The sequence below is a fragment of the Agelaius phoeniceus genome, chromosome 2 (assembly GCF_051311805.1).
Source record: "Agelaius phoeniceus isolate bAgePho1 chromosome 2, bAgePho1.hap1, whole genome shotgun sequence".
NCBI lineage: Eukaryota > Metazoa > Chordata > Aves > Passeriformes > Icteridae > Agelaius > Agelaius phoeniceus.
In genome coordinates this window covers 109,679,746-109,688,139 of record NC_135266.1, presented here as the reverse complement: position 1 = coordinate 109,688,139, position 8,394 = coordinate 109,679,746, and the positions used below count along the sequence as shown (strand labels likewise).

Genomic DNA, 8,394 nt, shown 5'->3' with positions numbered 1-8,394 from the left:
CCCACAATGTGCTTCTAATACAAATACTTCAAGATCAGGCTAGCACCAATCTCACTTGGATTTCCCTGATTATGTAATACAGTAATTAAACTACCTTGAATTTTCTGGAGCCTTGAATGTCAGGAAAAACCTTCATTTTTTTTCCAAATACCAGCCTTGCTGACTCATCAGTACTAAGGATACAGTAAGTAAAGATTGCCCCATTGAGGCCATTATCTTATTTCTTGGGATGACTACGATTTACTCCACAGGCCTGTTTCTCATATTGTCTGAATTACATATTTGGATTAGATGCATTAAATTGTTCTCAAATTGTACTTATAAGATTTCAGCCATTCAACATCATCAGGCTTTCCACTAACCAATATTACCCATTGTTAAATGAATCTGTTCTCCTAACAAAAGTTATGGTAGATTTTTCTGTATGTGATCATCAACCAGTGAATTAAATGAGCCAGTGTGGTTTTTTTCCAGCTACAAAGTTATATATGAGAATATTTTTACATTCCTCCCTCACTTAAATATTGATCCCAGTTGTACAAAACACCACTGGGAATTTCAAAACCACACATTGTTGTACTGTGGTCATCACTTCTCATCTGTGCATCTTTACATAAAGAACCAATAAGTAGAAAGAATTTTAGTCTAAGATTGTTGCTGGTGCTCATTGCTGCTTGGAAGGTCTTATTGTATAATTCCAGCTACAGTGGTCAAGCTCAAAAGAGCAACACAGATACCTTTTCACACAAAACACAGACTCTTAATTGAACTTATGGATTCTAAAAGTTGTTACCAGGCTGCAGATCAAACCTACCGACTGCTCATGAAATTTAAAACATATACACATTATAATTAATGTCAGGGAGGGAAAAAGCAAACATGGGTGGCACCTTTGTCTTTGTTAAATTCTGAATTAATTTAATCAAAACCTAGAAGGCAAAAATATAACTAGAAAGAAATTACACTTAAATCATAAAGTGATATTTTTTTCCCATTGTGTGACTTCATATTGGCTGCTAGAGTGTAATATAGGAAGGGTGAGAGAAAAGGGGAACTAGAGCTGGACAAGTAATATTTGAGCATCTTGGAGTTCCCAGTGAAATTGCACACAACAGTGAAATCCCCCTTCTCCTCTGATGCCAGGCTCAATCTGTTTTGTAATAGCTGATTATGAAGCCTTGCTGTGTCTAGATTGATTTCTGTGCCAAACACAGAAATGAAATGGGAGCTTTTGAGGGAAGGAAAGGCTATAAATTAGGGATCAACAAAAAATCATTACAATTCCCTTTTTCTCTAAACTGAAACTCTTCTAGAAACAGCACACCAAAGCCCCCTATCATCTGACCTCCACCCTGTCAATATTAAAAAATGAGAACTTGAAGGCTTCTTGTAGCCCAGTATTTGCAATGTTTTGCACATCCTAATGAAAGAACCCAGACTTTTTATTGTATTCCTGACAGGACTTGCAAGGGCTCATCCAGATGTGCCAGGCTGCTGTGGCATTTACCAAAACCCCTCATGCCCTGTCTGGCAGAACCTTTGGGGCCAGAAGGGGAGCCCCAGGGTGGTCATAGCAGCAAAAGTAAAAGGTGGAGATTAACAAATTTTTGCATTAAAAATTTAAACTTTGTTATCAAAGAGGTTTTTCTGCATTAATTAGAAAATTTGGCTGCAGGTTTTAGCATGATTGCAAGGGGACTGAAAGTAACTGCTTGTAGTTTTTTTGATCAATCTGTTACAATTTTAATTACATTTACAATGAATTCTTATCTCTGCATATGAAGGGTTCTCGTTTGCCAAAGCAAGGTTCCCAGTTTAATATCCTTTCCCACCTTTCAGCTTTATGTGGTAGGGCTACTTAGCATCCTTTATTACAGTACTGCTCTGCAGTCCCTTTCCCTTCTGCAAATCTCAGTTCTTTCCTGCTTAGAAAACTGAAAAAATAGTTTTCAATCAGCTCATACAAGACAATCATACTGGTAGTGCTTGTGAAAATAGCAGTGGCTGGAGGTAATTTGTAAAAATAATTCTAAAAAGAAGCATTATTACATGCCTTCATGACATAACTTTTTTCAAGTTCTTTCATTTTGATTTTACATTTTTAAAAGGAAAAGGTGGGCTCATACTGCAAAGTCCATGTCATAAAGAAAAGCATAAAGATTTAGGAGAAATTTACTGAGAGATTCACTGCAATGACATCTATTTTATACACAAAGAAAAAGATAGCAAATGTGCTAATGCTGACAACTAAGACCTGCAGAAATGAACTTTTTCAATTTATTTCTCATGCTTAATAAGTTCACCAGTGAAAAAATACAAACAATAAATACTATCACAAATAAAAGTAACCCAGTTTTAGAATTGAACCAGATTTTGACTCATTACTTTCATGGTAAAAATTAGCAGGCAAAATCATAATCCATTATAAATTGATCACTGCCCAGGTCTAGGTGGCAAATGGGAATTTGTGATGCTTTATTCCTACAGGTTATGCAGACTTCTCCATAGTGAGTCTGAGTCCTCTGAAGTGGAGCCAGTTCAGTGAAATTAAAGATTGGCTGGCTTAATTTGGCAAAGATTCTAGATTTTTTTCCTCAAAACGTGTAATAAAATTGCATGAGCAACTTGCAAAGTAAAAACCCCAAGTATATAATCAAATATTACCCATAACCTTTTATTTTTCTTAAAAAGCACTAAAATAATTCATTGTGCTCCTCATATTAAAATCACATCCATACCTAAGAATATCTGCAAAGAAACGATATTTTTTATAAAAAGATCTATGAAAGAAAATAATACATAAATACTTACAGGTGCTTCTTTATGCACTGATTTACATCTACATTTAAGTGCAAGTTCCTTACATACAATACTGCATTTCTACCATCTAGAATTGGACATTTCAGTAGATAAAGTACATTTTATTACGTAAACTGACCAAAGGTTATTAATCTAAGTAGTTTTTTACCAATTTATTAACCATCACGTGTTCATATGATTGGTTTTTAGGTACCAATCTTCTAACAAGAGTGAATAATGAACACACCACCTAAATATCCCTCAATTTAAAGAGGGATATAATGGAACCCTCTCCATTAGGGATATGGGAAATTTCAAAATCAGGTTAGATTGATCAGGGTTATGCAGCTGGGCAATGGTGCAATTAAACAATAAGACAGATAAGAGAGATATTACCATGAGATGACAAATGCCTCAGAGGTGCTGGTAAATTCTGAAGCCTGGAATAAACAACAGAATATACCACCATTGCTACATGTCATAAATACAGGTTTCTCTTCAAAAAAACAGTAACACAGCACTGAATTTTTTCACTTAAAGCAAATACTTAGTATTTTCATTAGAAGAGTCCTGCAAATGTAACAACTGATACTTTTAATAACACTACCAAAATGAGTAATCAAACTAAGAATATGCAAAGCATTTTCTTCATTTTAATGTATAAAAGCTTTCAAATATTTGGTTTTGTCTAATATTTATCTGTTAAAATTTAAATTTTCAGCCTGGGGTAGGTCACTGGGCTTCAGAGCAACCAAGACAAGATTTTTAGCCAGGATTTGTCACAGTGGGGAAGCATAGGTAATATTTTTAAAGTCAACAGGAGTTTGTTTTCACCTGATTTCTGCAGAAACCAAGAATGCAATATTTTCTCAGTTTCAGTTACCCTCTACAATTGAACATTTCAGTAGATGAAGTACATTTTATTGTGTAAACTGAGCAAAGGGACATTCCATAGCACATGGCATCACACTCAGCATACAAAGATGAATGTCAGAACTACTGTCTGCCCATGGGAACTGGTGAAAGAATTCTTGGTTTTGCTTTGCTTTTGTATAGCCTTTGCTTTCCCTATTAAACTGTTTCTAACAGCCCACGGGGTTTTGCACTTTTATCCTCTTGATTTTTTCCCCCAAACCAATGTGGAGCTTGCGGTTGGGGGGTGCTTTGTTGTTGTCTGGGGTTAAACCACAAGCAGAGGGTGTGATGGCAAAGCCACTTATTGGCCACATCAAGGCTGCATGAGTAGAAAACAGCTTAATTTGTCTCTTGGAATTCCTGTCTATACAACAAAGAAAAGTGCCAGCTTGTTCTTTTCTTCTTTTTTTTTTCCTTAATTTGCATTTTCTCCAAAATCAAAGCAGCTTCTCCTTCTCATGTCACAATACAGAAAGGCTGATCATCTTGAGACAATATACATGTGAGACAGAATGTGTGGTTCACAAAGTGTGGTTTTAATAATTCATTCTTAGGTCGTCAAAGGGGAGACAGGCTTTAGAAGTTCCTTTTGTTGTCACTTTAAAACAGGTAACACTACACAGAAGAACAGCAACCACTGGGTGGCCTCTCCTGAGTACTGAGCCCAGGTCTTTTTCTCATTTTCTTGTTTATATCAGAAACTTACCTGCAGTCCACCAAGTCAAGAACTGTAATTTCTTCAATTGCTGCCCAGGAGGTGGTGGAGTCCTTATCCCTGGGAGTGTTGGAGAAATGACTCAGTGCAGCACTTGGTGCTGTGGTTTAGCTCACGTGTTAGTGCTCAGCCAAAGGCTGGACTTGGTCATCTTGGAGGTTTTTTCCAGCCATAATGATTCTTGGATTCTAACCAGAGCCTGATGAACAGCAGCATGTCTACAAACAGACAGCAGTGGCTGGTGTCCTCCCAGTGTCAAATCACAGCTTGGACCTCAGGAAGGTTCTGTGCCACCAAATGCCCAGTGAGAGCCAACATCTCTCTTTCCTCCCAGTCAATGCAGCAGGACATCTTGGGACTCCTCAGGACCTCTTGGCCCAACAGCAACTCCATAAAAGAAGTGGCAAAAGGGCAGACACCCTCCCACAGGGATGCTGGGCCAGCTGGTGCTGCTGGCACTGGGGGCTGGAGCCACCCCAGAGAGCTTCTGGCCAGGAGAATTAATGAGAGATTACGGCCCACAGTCTTCCTCACAACTGCCATAAAAGCTGCTGCTCTTGGGGCAGCAGAGGAGGAATGTGCTAAAACAAAAGAGACTTTTGATGTTGGTTCCCTGGGTGGACAGACCATTGTTGGCTGTGTTTGGGACAGTTAGCAGAAGGCAAAAGGAGAAAGAAAAAAAAGCAGAAACAGCTGCAGGTTTTATTGTGGGTGCTCAGTCCTGCTGCATGTGGTAAATAAGGAATTTTTAAAGACTAATAAGGAGAAAAGCTGGTGAATAAAATAGAACAGTGAACTGGCACAGCTTCCTCTTCTGATCCATGGCTCTATCTTGATAATAAAAAGAAACTGTAAAATAAAGTAAGCATTTTAGTCTAGAACATGTGAAATCACATTCTAAAACATTTATAGAAAATGTTTAATTTTTAAACATGTAGGTCCGAGGTTACTGAAAAAAAAGGCAACATTCAAAATGAGCAGATAAAGTATAAAAATGGCTGTTTCAGTGAATAGCTCTCTAGAAAATAATGTACAGTGGTGACTAAGAAGTAGTTTTCCACACCAGTACTTTAACAGCTCATCAGAGAGCTTTATTATCAGTTATAAAAAAAAATAAAAATTTAATTTTTTTTATGTAATGATACATTCGCATAAACTTAACAGTCAAATTATTCCCTATAAAAGTCATGCCTTTTCTTATGAATATCCTACATTGCTGGGACCACTTAAAAGGCAATCAGAAATAAAAATGCTACACACACAAGGAAATTAATCTAAGTTGCAATGTGTGTGAGAAGGTAAAACAACAATAAAACAGTAAAAAACTCAACCTAAAACTGTGACATCAGGTTACTCCAGTACATGCAAAAATGTAGGGAAAAACAGCACACAAAAAACCAGGAAGGCTTCCTTAAGAGGTCATTTGTTCCTGTCCTAATAGTGAATATAGTGGGGATCTTAACCTGCATGTATCGTTCCAAACTATTTCACTAAAGTGAGGTTGAGTAAAATCACGAGGCATTATCAAAAAGCAAACATTAATTTAGGGTAAATAAAACTTTTTTGAAGCTCAGTAACACTTGAGCCATTAAAAACATATAGGCTGAAATGTATTTAATAGTAAAGAGACTAATTAAGCTGGCTGACCTCTTATAGGAAACAGATTGTTCCCAATATCTGCAAGTACAGTTTATTCCATGGGAGTTTTTTGCCAGCTGTGTGAGGAAAAAAATTCCAACTTGGACCAACTAAAGTTATTTAAGTAATTTACTTTTACTGTTTTTACATATCTGTTCCTGATTTTCTAAGAAATCTATGCACACAGTTGGAAGGGATTTTCTGCCTGTTTAAGGGACTGCAAGCTACCAAAACCACAGCTTTAAGTTTTGCAGCGTATACAGATTGCACCTGAAATTGTCTGTAATTTTAAAACTTCCACATTTTATTATTAAAATTCATATTGGAGAAAAAGCTGGCCATATACATGTGGCTTATTTTCAAGCCACCGAGACTTGATGAATTTTTATCCTGAACAGGGGGAGAAAAAACAGGCATGAACATTTAGCAGGAAGCAAAATCTCCAACCAAGATACACAATCCAAAATCTGTTGTTCCTCAAAAAATGCAGCCTTGTCCTGTCCAGACTGAGGAACTAAAACAGAGAAGTCTCATTCAGTTGTAACAAAATATTGAACTGAAAAGAAAAAAAGTCTGTTATCAATTTTTATTGTTTGGAAAGTTTTTTTTTTTTAGACACCTAAAAGATTCCTATTCTAATTTCACTGTTAAAATTCAGATCTGAAGGCTTCTCATCAGTCACACCAAACATAAGCTCCTGAAGATCCTGCAGCTGGGAATAAGTGCTTTGAAAGTCAATGTGTTGCATTCAGGTTTCCAAGGATATTGTGATACAAGACTTCAGATCCAAAGTAGATATAAAACTTCAAAGAGTGAGATTAGATTTATATCCAGCACCTAGGGACTTCCACTCTAGGTAAAAATCCATTGCTCTTAATCAGATATCCTTATGGTACTGCATAATTTAAATAAAGACATAAATAAGTAAATCTATTTTTTGGTAGTGAAAAGCACTCTAAAATTAATGGTTCTTTTCCCCATTGAAATGTGGAAATGAACAGAGAAATTAACAATGGATGGAATTATGTCAGCAGTGTGGAAGTATTTTCCCCTACTAATACCAATTCACAGGACAACAATTTGCCTCTGTAAATTCAACATCAACATCCACAGGGGCTCCAGCATGTACTGCAAGGCCAGACACCTCTCTTGGTACAATTTTCTATCTTTCGTAATGAGAATTGTGTTGACTAGAACCCTTAAATTCTGTGTGGCAGAGCATGGCTCATTCATTATAAGCTGTCATAACACCTAATAAACTAAAATTTTCTTGATCTAGAATACCTATTATGGCCTTAAAATTGTGGTAGGTTGCAATTTTTTATTTTAATAAATAAATAGTATTAGTGCAAACAGTTTTAGTGCTTTTTTTATGCAAATTGATTTTGTAAAAATACCTTGACCTCTATCTTCTATAGGGAGCTAAAACAAATTCATCATAGCAATTCTAAATTAGCAATAACAAGATAGATAAAAATAGGCTTTCCAAGTTATGCATCATGGCTTTGAGAAAAACGTTGTGGGCTTTTTGTGGCTGCTCAGTCCCGTGCAGATGCTCACTCCCTTCCCCACAGAGGGATGGAGGAGGGAATTGGATGTGTAGAAGTCAGAAGTCAGTCTCATGGGTTGAACCAAAGACTGGTTAATAGGTAAAGCAAAAGCTGCAAGTGAGCAAAGCAAAGAAGTCGTTCAGTGCTTCCCACCAGCAAGGAGGGGTTCAGTGATCCCCAGGAAAATGGGGCTCCATCACAGAACAGTGATTTTTGAAAGGCAAATGCCATTATTGCCAGCATCCCCTCTTCCCCCTTCCTCACCAGTTTTATTGCTGAGCCTGGTATGGGATATTCCTTGGGCCTCTTGGAGTCTGCTGTCCCAACTCTGTCCCTCCAAACTCTTTGTGCATCCCCCACATCCATTCACTGGTGGGTGGCTTCAAAGACAGAAAAGGCCTTGACTGTACAAGCTCTGCTCAGCAAAAAATAAAACATCCCTGTGTTATCAATACTGCTTCCAGCACAAATTTAAAAACACAGCCAACTGTGAGGAAAAGTAACTCATACCCAGTCAAAACTGGCATAACTTAAGGGGGAAAAAAAAGATAATCATTCTGGTAAATAACATGTGCCTTCTTAATTGTAATGAAATTTATTTTCCCCTGTAACAAGAACAGCAACAAGAAGAAGTTACAGGAAAACAGACAAGGAAATTAAATTGAAAAGTTATGTTAAACATAATTAATGTTGTGACATAAACTGACAAAAGCCAGGAAATTGAAACCTAAGGCTGACACTCTAGCTATAATGCTCTCTGTTTTTCCATTACATGAC

At 37.0% G+C, this 8,394-nt stretch overlaps 1 long non-coding RNA gene across 1 annotated transcript in view; it reads right to left on the bottom strand.

The window, feature by feature from the left end:
- Nucleotides 1–1,862: 1,862 nt before the first annotated feature.
- The window catches only part of LOC129135144 (uncharacterized), a 46,106-nt gene continuing 39,574 nt past the window's right edge, over nt 1,863–8,394 (bottom strand). The window contains exons 9-11 of the long non-coding RNA XR_013181188.1: nt 4,421–4,489; nt 3,196–3,239; nt 1,863–1,934 (exon numbers count right to left, since the gene is read on the bottom strand). This is a non-coding gene — a long non-coding RNA (uncharacterized LOC129135144). The remainder of the gene's footprint in view (nt 1,935–3,195; nt 3,240–4,420; nt 4,490–8,394) is intronic.